General features: G+C 33.4%; 1 protein-coding gene across 1 annotated transcript in view; it reads left to right on the forward strand.

The window, feature by feature from the left end:
- USH2A (usherin) overlaps positions 1-14,257 on the forward strand; it is a 691,295-nt gene that overhangs the window by 42,553 nt on the left and 634,485 nt on the right. The gene's annotated exons all lie outside the window — the stretch shown is intronic.

Raw genomic sequence — 14,257 nt, forward strand, 5'->3', positions numbered from 1 at the left:
CAGTCCCAGGTACCAGTGGACATACATTTTGGAGGTCACTATTCAAACTGCTATAGTAGGGATCCTTTAAAATTAAACTGTAACCTATTAAGATAGATTTTCAAAATAAGAACAATATCATAAACTATATTTTCTCAATATTTTTGTTTGGATTTTTAAAGTAGAATTTAAAATATTAGGGACTGAAAAATAATATTCAACAATAATAACCTGGATTTATGGTGTTCATATCTTCCCACGCTGAAATCAGGTCATATAGGTTTCAAAGATATTATACACCACATCCTGAATAAAAACAGAAATTGAATTTAGAATTATCTCGAAATAATTAACACAATTATCTGTAAACTGCCTACACTTTAAAAACGGAACTATTAGACACAATACAGAACTCTATGAAATAGGAAATATTTTACATTTTTCTACCTTCATAGATACAGTTAACTTTTTTATACCCTTCCAGTATTTTGTTACATATCACTGGAGATGTGGTTATAAATATAATTTTCCAAAAATGAAATTATAATACATATGCTTTCTCTGAGCCCTCTAAAAATAAATACTTCCCCTCCAAATGTTATGGACAACATTCCATGTTAATATGCCTTCTCATTTAAAATGGCTGCATTGTGCACAATTGGGTAGCTGTAACAAGAACTTTAAAACAAGTTCCTATTGATGAGCATTTAGATTATTCCTAATATTCCAATATTATTAGCAGTTATTTGCTAGAAATCACTATATATGTCAATATTATATACTTCTGTTTCTATATCTCTGTCTAGTATATACACACATATGCGTACCTACATATGCATTTGATCAATTGTCTGTAAAGTTCCTTAAGACCTCACACTTTGGTCTGCTTGAATTCAAGTCCCATATCTCCACTCACTAGCCATGGGACTTGGAACAACTTTTCAATGACTCTAAAATATAGTAACCTCAAATTTATTTAATTTATGTATTTTTTAAGTTTTTAGTTTAATTCTAGTTAGTTAACGTAAAGCGTCATATTAATTTCAGGTATACAATACAGTGCTTCAACACTTTCATACATCACTGGGTGCTCATCATAAGTACGCTCCTTAACTCCTTAATCCATATCACCTACTTAACTCATCCCCCCACGCCCTCCCCTCTGGTAACTATCAGTTTGTTCTCTATAATTAAGAGTTTACTTAATTTGTCTCTTCCTCTCTTATTTTTTTCTTACCTTTGCTTATTTGTTTTGTTTCTTAAATTCCACATGAATGAAATAATAGGGTATTTTTTCTTTTTCTGGTTGATACATTTTGCTTAGCATGGCATTCTATAGCTCCATCCACATCATTGCAAATAGCAAGATTTCATTCTTTTTTATGGCTAAAAAGTCTTCTATTTTGTGTATATGTATGTTGTATATGTATGTATGTATGTATAATCTCACATCTATCATCTCTCTCTATATATATATATAGAATTCCCACCCTAATATATATATATATAATATATACATATATATATATATTATATATATCACATCTTCTTTATCCATTCATTGATCAATGGACACTTGTGTTGCTTTCATATATTGGCTATTGTAAATAATGCTGCTTAAACATAGGGGTGCATGTTTCCTTTTGAATTAGTGTTCTTGTATTCTTTTAGTTACTCCAAATTTAAAATGATGATGATGACATTACAGTTTCATTGTAAGGATCAAACAAGGCTATGTATGAAAGGTATTAGCATTTTTCCAGAATCTGGCACATTGTGGTTGTTCGAAATGCAATGGGACCTTTGATCAACAGAAGTTCTTAATTTCACTGAAGTCCAATTTGCTAATTTTTTTTATACTTAGTACTTTTCACATCCTGTTAAGCAAGTCTTTTCAAACCCTGATATCATGGAGTTATTCTTTCTATATTTTATTTAGAAATGTTATTATTTTACCTCTAAAGTTAGGTCTGTTTTTTATCTGAATTTATTTTTGGGTGTGTTATGAGGTTTAAGGGTCAAGATTTATTTTTTATTTCTCACCTGAATATTGAATTGACATAGAACAATTTTCATTAAACAGATAATTTCTTCACTACCCTGTATGAGTGGTAACTGTCACAAATCATAAACCTGTATATATGAAGATGGGTCTGTTACTGACCTCTCTGTTTTGTTCCAATGATTTGTTTGCTAATACTTGAGTCAAAATATTGAGTTTTCATAATTGTAATTTTGTAAAATATTAAATTTTGTAAAAATATTAAAATCTGGAAGTATTTAATTTTCCAACTTTTTTCCTTTCATTATTGTCTTGGCTCTTATATGAATTTTAGAAGCAGTTTTACAATTTTCACAAAAGTTCTGCTGGGATTTAAGTCATTAACTCAATTTTGGGAAAATGAGCAATGGGTGTGATATCAGATCTTCCAATTCATGAATATAATGTATCTCTTAACTTCTCCCAGTAATGTTGTTAATTTTCTGTCCAGAAGTCACACTCATTTTTAAGACTTAGTTCTATGTGTTTGTTGGTTCTTTTTTTGAGTGATTATACTTAGCCTTGTTTTGGAACTTCGTTTTTATTTTTGTTTCTGTTATACAGAAATACCATCAATTTTTATATTGATCTTAATTAAGGTCAGTGAGTTTGCTAAATTTTAATTCTAATAGTTACACAATCCTGTCAGTTGTATACAGTAAACATTCTATTTTTTCAAATACTTTCAATGAATGCATAAATGGTCATGGCTTTGGAGTTGTCATGTAGCTTTTATAGGTGCTATTAATTTTGAGGTAACATAAAATTTCAATTTCTGTTCCCCTATGGCTTGAGCTATCTAGACATGATCTAGTTTATAGAAAAAAAGATGTGTATTTTTTGATATTCAGAATATATTCTAAAATTCTGTGGTTAAATTTCCTAGCTCTGGTGTCAGAAAACTTAGATTTGAATCTAATCCAGTTGTGTGCCTTTAATGACGATATATGTATCCTTTGTAAATCTCAAGCTTCAAATCTATGAAATGATGTTTTAATAAATAATTCATAAGAATATAATAAGAATTATATGAGATCATATGTGGGTGTAATATGTTGCTTGTCATATAGTAAATGTTCGGTGAGTGGCAACTATTATTAACCTCTTTTAAGATCTATTTTCTTATAAGTTGAGGTAACAATATCTTTCTGTAGAATTGTTGAGAGATCAGAAGACAAAATGTCTAGACATAACACTAATTTGTATATGCTTCTCGATCAAACTACACTCACGTGAAGAAGTAATTGAAGGTAACTATATATTTAGAAACTGGGTTTGAGTAATTAGTGTATTGGAGAATTTTATAAAGCATTCTGTATGCAGGATTTCTTAATAAAACATTAAATCTTGTGAGCCTTATTTCAATATTTAATCCCCATTAGTACTTCTAAAAGTGTTTTATTGCACCAAATGTTGCTCAAAGTATTCGATAGTGCTATAAATTAGTCCGCTATGCACTGTGGGGTTTAAATGACTTGCTTTTATTCTTCTTCAGTACACTAAATGTTGAATGAATGCTTCAAAAGGACTGTGTGGCCTGAGTATGATTATTTGTTTTTAAACTATGTAAAAATAGTTTAACTTCTGTTTAGAAAATGTATCACTGGAAAAGGGTTTATTTCAAATGTTATTTTATTTGTTATTAGTTTTTATTACACTTTTCCCCTTAAGATTTGGGCATCAGAGTGCTACAAGAGAAAGGGTATTTTAAAATAATTTTTTGTCTTTATTCTATCAATTTATAGGTACAGTTGTACCTACTGTATCTTTTCTCTAATTAGAGATGGCATATAGACTGGCTCATTACTTCTGCCTAATGAGCCAGGCTCCATGCCACCTCTCTAATCAGAAAAGAGATAGGTACAGAATGTTCCCATGGACTTATTATAAATCATTTTCTTTCTCTCGCTTGCTCCTTTTTTTTAATCAAAAAATTAAGTCACTGTCCTCCATACTTTTGTCCATATCCAAGATGGTTTCATTCAGGAGAGGTAATTGTGCAGGAGATTACTGTGAGCTGAATTAAGGGTGCTCTCATGCAGTGCCCGGCCGGCTGTCTCTGCTTTGGAACAGACACTGCCTCAAACCCAAGCATATCAAATGAAGGCCTATAGGAGATCAAGATGTCTTTCCTCTCTTTCTCTGGTTGGGTTTAAGTTGTTTCCCTGTTTCTGTACCCAGGAAGCAACAACTTTTCAAATGAGGGTTGGCTTGCTACAGAGCTGTATTTTGTGTATGTGTGTGTGTGTGTGCGGGGGGGAGGTAGTGTCTCATCTCTAACTACCATAACTTCCTAGAAAAATATGCTGCCTGACAGGATGAGCACTGGGTGTTATACTATATTTTGGCAAGTCGAACTCCAATAAAAGAAATATGCAAAAAAATATGCTGTCAATGACACTTTCTATTGCTGCAGGACTTATCTTTGCCTCCTCTAGGAAATTAATCAATGACCACATGGAAGCTTTTCACTGACCTCTGTATACATATTAATGAAATATGTATAAATATAACATAGGTATGCTAATGAGATAATCTGATTTGGTCTGGCTGATTTTTTAATATACAGATATAAACACCTTAGACCATCTCTATCAACCAATATGTGTCAGTCAGTTCCTTCTTCGAGTACTTTCTTCCAGAGTGGGTTTATTTAAATGCCTCCAGTTGGGCATAACATTTAGATGAGTTATGGCAGTAGGCATGTAATTATAAGTCTCTAATTTCACTGTGGTTATAAACTATAACAGACCCCCAAATTTTGGCTTTAAAAATATAAAATTGTGTGAATCAAACCTTTTCAGGGCGACTTCTGAACTCATTTATCAACAGAGTTCTAATTTCCCTATATTATGTATTTAAAAGTATGAAGCACTTTCTTAGGAAAGTAATTGGATATTAAAGAATCAATAAAGATTTGTTGTTTATCTGTGAAAGTGAATACACAGGGAAGAAAAGAATAATCATCTAAAGCGAACTCTATTGTATGTATAGACCACATCTTCTTTATCCATTCATCTTTCGATAGACACCGAGGCTCCTTCCACAGCTTGGCTATTGTTGACATGGCTGCTATAAACATTGAGGTGCAGGTGTCTCGGCTTTTCACTGCATCTGCATCTTTGGGGTAAATCCCCAGCAGTGCAATTGCTGGGTCATAGGATAGCTCTATATTTAACTCTTTGAGGAACCTCTATACAGTTTTCCAGAGTGGCTGTACCAGATCACATTCCCACCAACAGTGCAAGAGGGTTCAAGGGGAGGTGGATGGGGGGATGGGGTGACTGGTGACTGGCACTGAGGGGGGCACTTGATGGGATGAGCATTGGGTGTGATACTGTATGTTGGCAACTCGAACTCCAATAAAAATATATATACAAAAAATAATAATAAAATAAAATCTAATTTATAGATGAAAAAAAATAAAGCTAACTCCAACTTCCTTTCCCTTCCATGTTTTCTACTGTGTATTGTGTTTTAAGTAACCTGCTTGATTTTTATTCTTTAGTTGAATGCTACTTTTAACTTCTGCTGGCATCCCATAGGTAAACATGTGTAATCTCAGCTAAGTGTAGAGGATAGGAGAGGAAAATATTGAAACATCGAACATTTTCCTTATAGTTGAGATTATGATAAAGTTTTTCTGGGAGAATTTTTTTTTTTGGAGTTAGGTTAAAAAAAAAATAGAAAAGTATAGACATTGATTAAGACAGGCTAATGGAATGGAAAGGTAGTATAGAAACAAGGTACATATAGGTAAAGAGGAGTTTGATTAAAGATTAGGCAGTATTTCAGATTGTCCTAGAGAAGATATCTAACAATAAATCAGGACAGTTGGCTAACAATGTTACAAAAATTAAATGATAAGTTCAGTATATGCCTTACAAACATATTAAATAAATACTGCCATGAATTAAAATTTAAGAGTAAAGTATATAATCATGAAGTAGTAGAGGAAAATGACGGCAAATGTTTCTACAATCCTGGCATACTGAAGAGTTTTATTTGCATGATGCCATGGCCAGAATCACAAAAGGAAAATATTGAAAACAACTGCCTAATAAATGGAATTTAAAAATCAAGCAATGCCTATTATTTTGTATTTAGTTTGGCAAGGAATAAAAAAGTGAAATTAGTGTGGAAAGAGTTTAGGATAATCTGGCAAACTATGAAAAGTAGAAATGTGAACACTATTTCATCCAAGAATTGTACTTCCAGGATATATCTCAAGAATATAAGTAGCGAAGGCCCTAAATATGTACTCAGAAGTGCTCACTGCAGAATTCAAGTAGCAAATAACTGGAATGAATTAAAAATTTCAAAAGGGAGTGGATTAAACAAATTTCAGGTTATACCTACAATGGGAAAGTATGCACAACTAAGAGAAAGGAAATATGTCTATTTGTAGAGACATGACAATAGAGTCATGATGTGTAATTACACGAAAAAGCAAGAGTGTGCGATATAATACACTCTAAATTGAAAATGGGTCAACAAACCAGAAATCTACACCAGACATCCAGACATTTAGTTATTTTACATACAAATTATTATTGCTGTAATAATTAGTGCCTAAGAAGCAAGGCATGAGATTTAGAATCAAATTTGGGTCTGAATCCCAGCTCTGCTTCTTAAAAGCCAAGTGACTTTGGCAAAGAATTTTAATTCCCAATCCAATTTCCTGATTTGTCTTCCTAATTTTTCTAATTTGTCGTGTGTGTACATAGTTTTCAAGGTACTTGTAAAACTTACAAATACTATTTACTTGGTTCATGTTAGGTACTGTATAAAATGTTACTGTCATAAATATTAAAGTTAATATTGTTAATTCAGGCATCAAGTTTACTGATTTTTTGAAACTTCAGTATTTTTAAATGATGTCATTAACAAGATTTAATTTTTGGACTCAGAGTCAAAATTTTCCTGGGGTGAGGAGGGATAAAATGTTAAATTTAGAGTAATGATGTGCTAGATGTTTGAAAGTGCCATATTTTGTGTAGGTAAACCCCATGAAATAATATCTTTTTCTCTTTAAAGATTAGCCCTCTCTGATATGCTTCTTTGTTTCCTGCAAACCCTGTGTTCTACCTGCTGTTATTTTTCCTCACCCTGAAGAGCTTCCTTTTCCATTGTTCATAATTTAGTTGGAGGGAAATAAACTCAACTTTTGTGAAAATGTCTTTAATTTATCTCTGTTTTGAAGGATATTTTCACTAGATGTAGAATTCTTATTTTCTTCAACACTTTAAAGAATTTTGACTTACTGCCTTTTAGGCTTCATTTTTTTTCTGGTGAGAAATCAGCCATGATTCCTTTCAATGTTTCCTTGTATGTGGTATGTTGTTTTTCTCTTGCTGCTCTTAAGATTTTCTCTTTGATATTAACACTTTGACTAAGTTGTGCTTATATGTAGTTTTTATTACATTTACCCCGGATGAGGTTTGATCAGATTCCTGGATGTGTAAAATAATATTTTCATTACTTTTGAAAGTTCTTGATAATTACCTCTTAAACTTTTCTTTCCTTTTTTGCATCTTCTTTCTCCTTTTCCTCTTGGACTTCAAATACATTTATTTCAGAGCACTGGATATCATTCCACAGATCCAGAGCATTTTTGTTTGTTTATTTGTTTTTGTTTTCCCTACTCTTTAGTCTTGGTGTTTCTCTTTGCATACATCTGTTGCCCTGTCTTGAAATGCACTGATCATTTTTAATTTTTATCTAGATTGCTGTTAAGCCTATGTAGAAAATTCTTCACTTTTATTATCATAATTTTCATTTCTAGCATTCCTATTTGGCTACTTTTTTGCAGATGCTATCTCTCTGTGCAAGTTTCCTCCATCTAGTCATACATGTTGTCAGCCTCCACTTCACTAGATCTTTTAGTAATTTTGTCTTAGGTATTTTCAAATCCTTTTTTGATAATTCCAGTGTCTGGACCATGTCTGCATCACCCCCCTATTGATGGTTTTCTCTCTAAACAATCAATGGGCCACATTTTCTTCATGTGTCTGAAAATATTTTTGTTGTGTGCTAGACATTTTGCATATAGGTCTGGAAATACAGTGAAAAATATTTACCTTTAGAGAAAACAGCACTGCTGGTTTTCTCAGGTAGAGAGAGAGAGAGAGAGAATGCGTGTGTTGGAGAAAAATTAGTTGGGGAAGAACAGCCTGAAACTGATTTGAAGTTGATCTGAATGTGGACTTTATTACAATTTCAATATTATGTCATCCACCACTGGTTCCAGGTGTTTGAGGATAGAATCAGGTTGGGTGCAGACTCACAGTTGTAGTTGGGCTCTTTGGAATTCTAAGCTGTCGATCCAGCCAAGTATGGCTGACTCTCTCACCTCTCGCTTTCTCTTAGGGAGACAAGCAGTCCTGGGTCCCATCTCTCCTGTGAAAATCTTGTTACTTTGTAGACTTTAATTGATTTAGATTTCTTTCTGCCCTCTACTTTCTAATGGCTTGAAACATGATTTCATAGCTTATTGGGCATATTTTGGTTGTTGGGTTGATAGCAAAGTGATGGTCCCTTGCAAATTTCTAGGTCTTGATCCAAAGTTGAAGTCTAGCCATTATTGTAACATCTCATATGTGGCTCTTTTCTTTCTTTGCATAACTCTCCACTTTACCTCTGCTGTCTGCTAGGCTCTCTCAGCTAGGGCTGGTCTCTGGCTCTCTGGACAAAGAAGCTACCCATTACTTAGCCTCAAGGATTATTTGGGTGGGATTTAGGCATTGAATTTGTAGTTATCACTTTTAACTTTTTTCTGCAGTTTTTTTGGCCTTTATGGGCCCTAACTTAACCTCTGGCTTTTTTAATTTTACATCTGTTTTCTTTGGTTTGCCTGAATTCTCTTCAATGAAATATGCCAGTATTTAAAGCTGAAAGATGTTGAGGATTCCTCACATTTTTGTTGTTGTTGTTGTTACAAATGTAGCAGATTGCATTGCAGTAGTAGATGCAGAGATGCATCTCACTAGCAACCATGTGGCTTATACGGAGCAACATCCATACTTTCATGTCAGTGCCTCATAGAGCTTCCTTTGTCCAGAAGCAATCTTTTAATCACTTTGTATTTTATCATATAAACTTCTTGCATTTCCTTTTTCTGTCAGATATATGTTAGTATTTATCAGTTTGCACCCACTGCCCTGAACCCAGTAATCCTTCAATACATTGGGGATCTTTAATCAATTGACCTAAACAACTTTCCAGGGTCCATCATTCCTTTGATCTTACTAAGTTTAAGTTTCATGGTCAAATATTAAAATCACTTCCTCACACACACCTTAGCTCCTCTGCCTTTTTTTCCCCTTATTTACTAGTGTTATTGTGGCAATGCCACTGTAAATATACCCAATCAGAATGACTTGTCTCACCTAACATTTATGACCATAAATCTCATATGTACCCCTGATGCTGCCTTAGAATCATTCCATATTTCCTTTATATATTTACTTTCCTTGTCTTATGATAACTCTGTACACATTTTGTTCTTTCCTTAACTGTACTTCTTATTTTGACTCTTAGCTGACTATTACCTTCCACTTCACTATGAAATTAAAATAAGTCATAAAAAACTTCTATAAATTCCACTGCTATATTTACTCACCTGTGTCATATAATCTAGATCTTATCTAGATAATTTTCTCAACATTTCCAGATTATTCTTATATTTGCTACTATTTTGGAACTTTTCTAGTATTAATGGAATATTTTAAGGGCATACAGATATGTGGTTATTCTTCCATTAATTTTTTTTTCTTGACTCTCACTTCCTCCACCAGACACTGTTTTGTTTCTTCTCTTTTTTAAGCAAAACTCAAGATTTTGTGAATGAGATCTGTCTTTAATTCTTTTCTAGTTCAGCTGTCTACAGTCAGGCTTTAGCTCACCACTATAAACTATACCTGTCAAATCTCTACTGACCTTCACATCATAAACTAATAGTTAATTTCACATCTTTATCCTGTTTGGCCCATCAACATCATTCAATGAGTTGAGATCACTCCTTCCTTGTTATATTTTCTTTACTCAGCATCTAAGACTGCATTGTCTCCTGGCTTGCCTCTGAATTCCTAATTGCTACTTCTCAGTTTGACTTCCTGCTTCTCCTTTATCCAATTGACTTCTTAATATTGGTATCCCAGGCCTCACACCTTGGCTCTCTTCCCAAGTCTATATACATACATTCTCTTAAGCATTACCTCCAGATTCGCAGTTTTAAAATACCATCTAAATGGCTTAAATTCTAAATTGAAATCTACCTTCCCTCCTTCCCTCAGCTCTTTCCTAGGTTCTTGACTGCTACATCAGGCTATCTAAAATCTCCATTTAGATGCTTAATTTATATCTCAAATTTATTTTTTTTTTTTCTGAAACCAGGCTTCTGATGTTTTAGATCTCTCACGTTGACCCACACATTGTTTCTTCCATAATCCTCCCTCTCTTAGGTAAGGACAATTTCATTTTTTCCCTAACTCAGAACAAAAGATTAGAGTCATCCTTGCCAATTCTTCTCACATTTGACATATGTGTCAGAAGAGTCCTGTTGTTACCTTCAAAATATGTCCAGATTTTGATTCCTTCTTATCACCTCCACTAGAATCATCCAAGTCCAGGACACGGTTACTGCTTTTGCCTAGATTATTGCAAAGTATTTTAACTGCTTCTACCTTGGCCCTCCACTTTCTTCTCAGCACAGTAGCCAGGGTTGTTCTATTACACATGAGTCAGATCACATTACCTCTCTGTTTAAAATGCTCTGTTATTTTCCTACCTCACCAGACTGAAAGCCACCATTTTTTTTAAATGGCCTGTAAGACCTATATGATCTGACTGCATTTACTTCTTTGGCTTTACTATTACTATCATTTCTTTAGTTTCCTTTGTCTTACCCAAACTGGCCTTGTTGCTGTTACTTAAATGTGTGAAGCACACTTCTGTCTTAGGGTTTTTGCAGTATTCACTATTCCTTTAGTTTGGAAGTCTTTACCTCCTGGTATCTACAGGGCTGACTCCCTCTCTTATTTGGGTCTGCTCACATATCACCTTCTGCATGAAATCTTCTCTACTACTCTGTTTAAAATTGCAAGTACCAGTTTCCCACTTTTGGCCCTCATTATACTGCTCTTTTATTCCCCCCATGCACTTACTACTTTAACATATTATATGAGTTACTTATTATTTTTGTTGTGTATGTATAGTTTGTCCTCAAGAATGTAAATTCTGTGAAGACAGGGATTTTTTTTTTGTTTACATTGTCCACTAATGTGAACATGGTAAGAGCCTAGAAGATTGCCTGTCACATGATAGCATTCAATAAATATTTTCTGTTTGCTTAATAAATGAATGAAGTAGGAGGATCTAATGGGTGGAATGTATGGGTACAGCTTAAGTTGTCTGTAAGCCTTACCTCTTTGGTAGTGTTCCAAAAGTGATATCTAATGAGCTTGCTTTGTTTATTAGAATGGAAAATATTGCAAAGTAGTAGTTGAGCAGACACTGCAGTTAAAGGAGGAGTCCAAGGTATATCATAAAAAGAAATATTGGGGATAAAAGAACTTTATGTGTACATGGGTGCATATGTGAGGTGGGGAGGAGGAAGGGAGAAGAAGAAAAAGAGGTAAAGGTTAATGGAGGGAAGGAGATGAGAGAAGGGAGAGCATAGGGAGTAAGCTTAGGGGAATGATTATTTGAGATAGAAAGGGAACATTCAAGTAGAAATGACATAAGGTCATTTGAAACAGGAGAATGGATTTGAGGATTGATTTAGGCTAATGATACAGAGGTAAGAATATTCCTTATAGAGGTTAATGATACAGAGGTAAGAATATTCCATATAGAGGTTATTTTTGAAGTTCTAGAAGCAGACAAAATTCTTGAAGGAGTGAAATGTAAAAAAAAAAAAAGAACTACAGATAGAAGGTTGGAGGATGGGGATAAATAAGAGAGGCAGTTGAGGAGTGCAGATGTAGTCTATAAGGGTTATGATATTAGAAGACAAGTGAAGAACATTTTAAGGTGTTCTTCAATAATATTAAACAGCGAAATATTAAGGAGAAGAAGTTTTAAAACTGAATATCACACCTACGGTGGCTATCAAGAGGGTACTTTTGGTCTAGGGATTGAGAAAAGGGAATGTAGATCATTTATAATGAAACTGAGTGGTAAGGAAAAGGAGGCTTTGAATGTTGATATTGGAGAAAGCTGGTTCTGAAGAGAAGGAAAGTAATTGGATGAAATGAGCATAACATAAGCTTCTGTTTTCTGGTGGTTGTTTACTACTTTTAAATATTTTGGGATCCCTGGGTGGTGCAGCGGTTTGGCGCCTGCCTTTGGCCCAGGGCGCGATCCTGGAGACCCAGGATCGAATCCCACGTCGGGCTCCCGGTGCATGGAGCCTGCTTCTCCCTCTGCCTATGTCTCTGCCTCTCTCTCTCTCTCTGTATGACTATCATAAATAAAAAAAAAATTAAAAAAAATATTTTATGGCCATCTGTTGATTCTTCAGGATAACAACTTCTTTTTTACTGATTTAAATAATGATTCTGGAGGTAAATTTTCAAATTTTCTTAATTCAAGAAATTTTATAATAGTACATGTATTGTGCATTTGTATAATAATACCTGTATTAATTGTATATGACTGTACATTGAATGCTTGTGGTTTTTTGTAATTTTTGTTTGCAGTAGTAGTTTCATTTGGAGCTTTATTTCTTTTTTTTTTTTTTTTTAATTTTTTTTTTATTTATTTATGATAGTCATACAGAGAGAAAGAGAGAGAGAGCCAGAGACACAGGCAGAGGGAGAAGCAGGCTCCATGCACCGGGAGCCCGACATGGGATTCGATCCCGGGTCTCCAGGATCACGCCCTGGGCCAAAGGCAGGCGCCAAACCGCTGCGCCACCCAGGGATCCCTGGAGCTTTATTTCCTTCTTATAGTTCCAAAACAATGGAAATACAGTCTTATCCTTTGCTGTTGATGCCTAAAAACAACATTAACAATAACACCAAAACCAGAAAACACATTCTAGGTTTTTTGGCATGAGGCCCATACCATTTCGAGAATTAAAAAAAAAGTAAATAAATAAATGAGCAAGCTATTTCGATGCTCTATTCTAGAACCATCATATTTTGAAGTTCTAGATTCTTATGATTTGTTTTTGAATATAATGTTTTCTTCAGTGTCACACTGAAGTAAATAGAGATCACATAATTAACCTGATCCCTTCATGCATGCCTTTGTTTTCAATTTGAATTCTTGATAGGAATGATGAAAGGTGATTATCTAAGTATTTGTTGAAAGGACACAGATTTGTTTTTATTCTAAAACACTGAGAGTTTGTGGTTTTTTTTTTTTTTTTTACATATGTGAGTCTATTGATAGTGTCAAAATGCTTATTCTTTAAGTCCTGTTATTTTCAAAAATGAAGATGCTTATGATGATATCATACTAGATATTATTTCTAAAAAAATATCCAGTAGTTATCTTTAATTCTTTTAATGTGTGGTAGATATCTCTATTTAAAGCCATCTATGCCAATTATTCTTCTTCCAGTTCTAATTCTAAAACTTTTGCTTCACAAGGGACAGACCCAGTCTCTATAACTTAACCTGTTGTTACTACCATTTATCTGGCTTTAGCATTTATAGTAGCATCTAGCTTTCTAAAATAACTTAGAAATATCCAATTTTCTTTACATCAGTGATTTTTCCAGGCAAGGGACATTTATAACATTGAAATTTCAAAATGTATTTAAACAATTTTTAAAGATTCTTAAAGATCTCCTTTCCTATTCTGTATTTACATTTATCATTCTCATGTATGTTTTTATGCTTTTATTATAAGGTTGCTTCATATAAAATTGCCATTTTTGTATGTTAAAAATGTCTAGATATTAACTATTTCAAATGACTCAAACTAATATGCATTTAAGTATCTTTAAGTAATATAATATTGGCTAATATCTTCATTTTTGTTAAAATGAATGACTTAGTATATTTTCAGCTTGATTTTTGCACAAAAATTGTTTCTAGGAATTACTTGAGGTCGGTTTATTTATTTTAGTTTCATTATTTATATCTTATTTTATGAATAAAAGCATGTATTATTTATTCCTAAGGTGGCAGTTAGGTTTTATCTCTTTTTATAATTTATAAAATTGTCTCCTTATACACATTTGTTTTACTTTTTCCTTTCTACTCTGGAAAATTTATTTTTCTTACT

Source organism: Canis lupus, chromosome 38 (assembly GCF_048164855.1).
Source record: "Canis lupus baileyi chromosome 38, mCanLup2.hap1, whole genome shotgun sequence".
NCBI classification, from domain to species: Eukaryota; Metazoa; Chordata; class Mammalia; order Carnivora; family Canidae; genus Canis; species Canis lupus.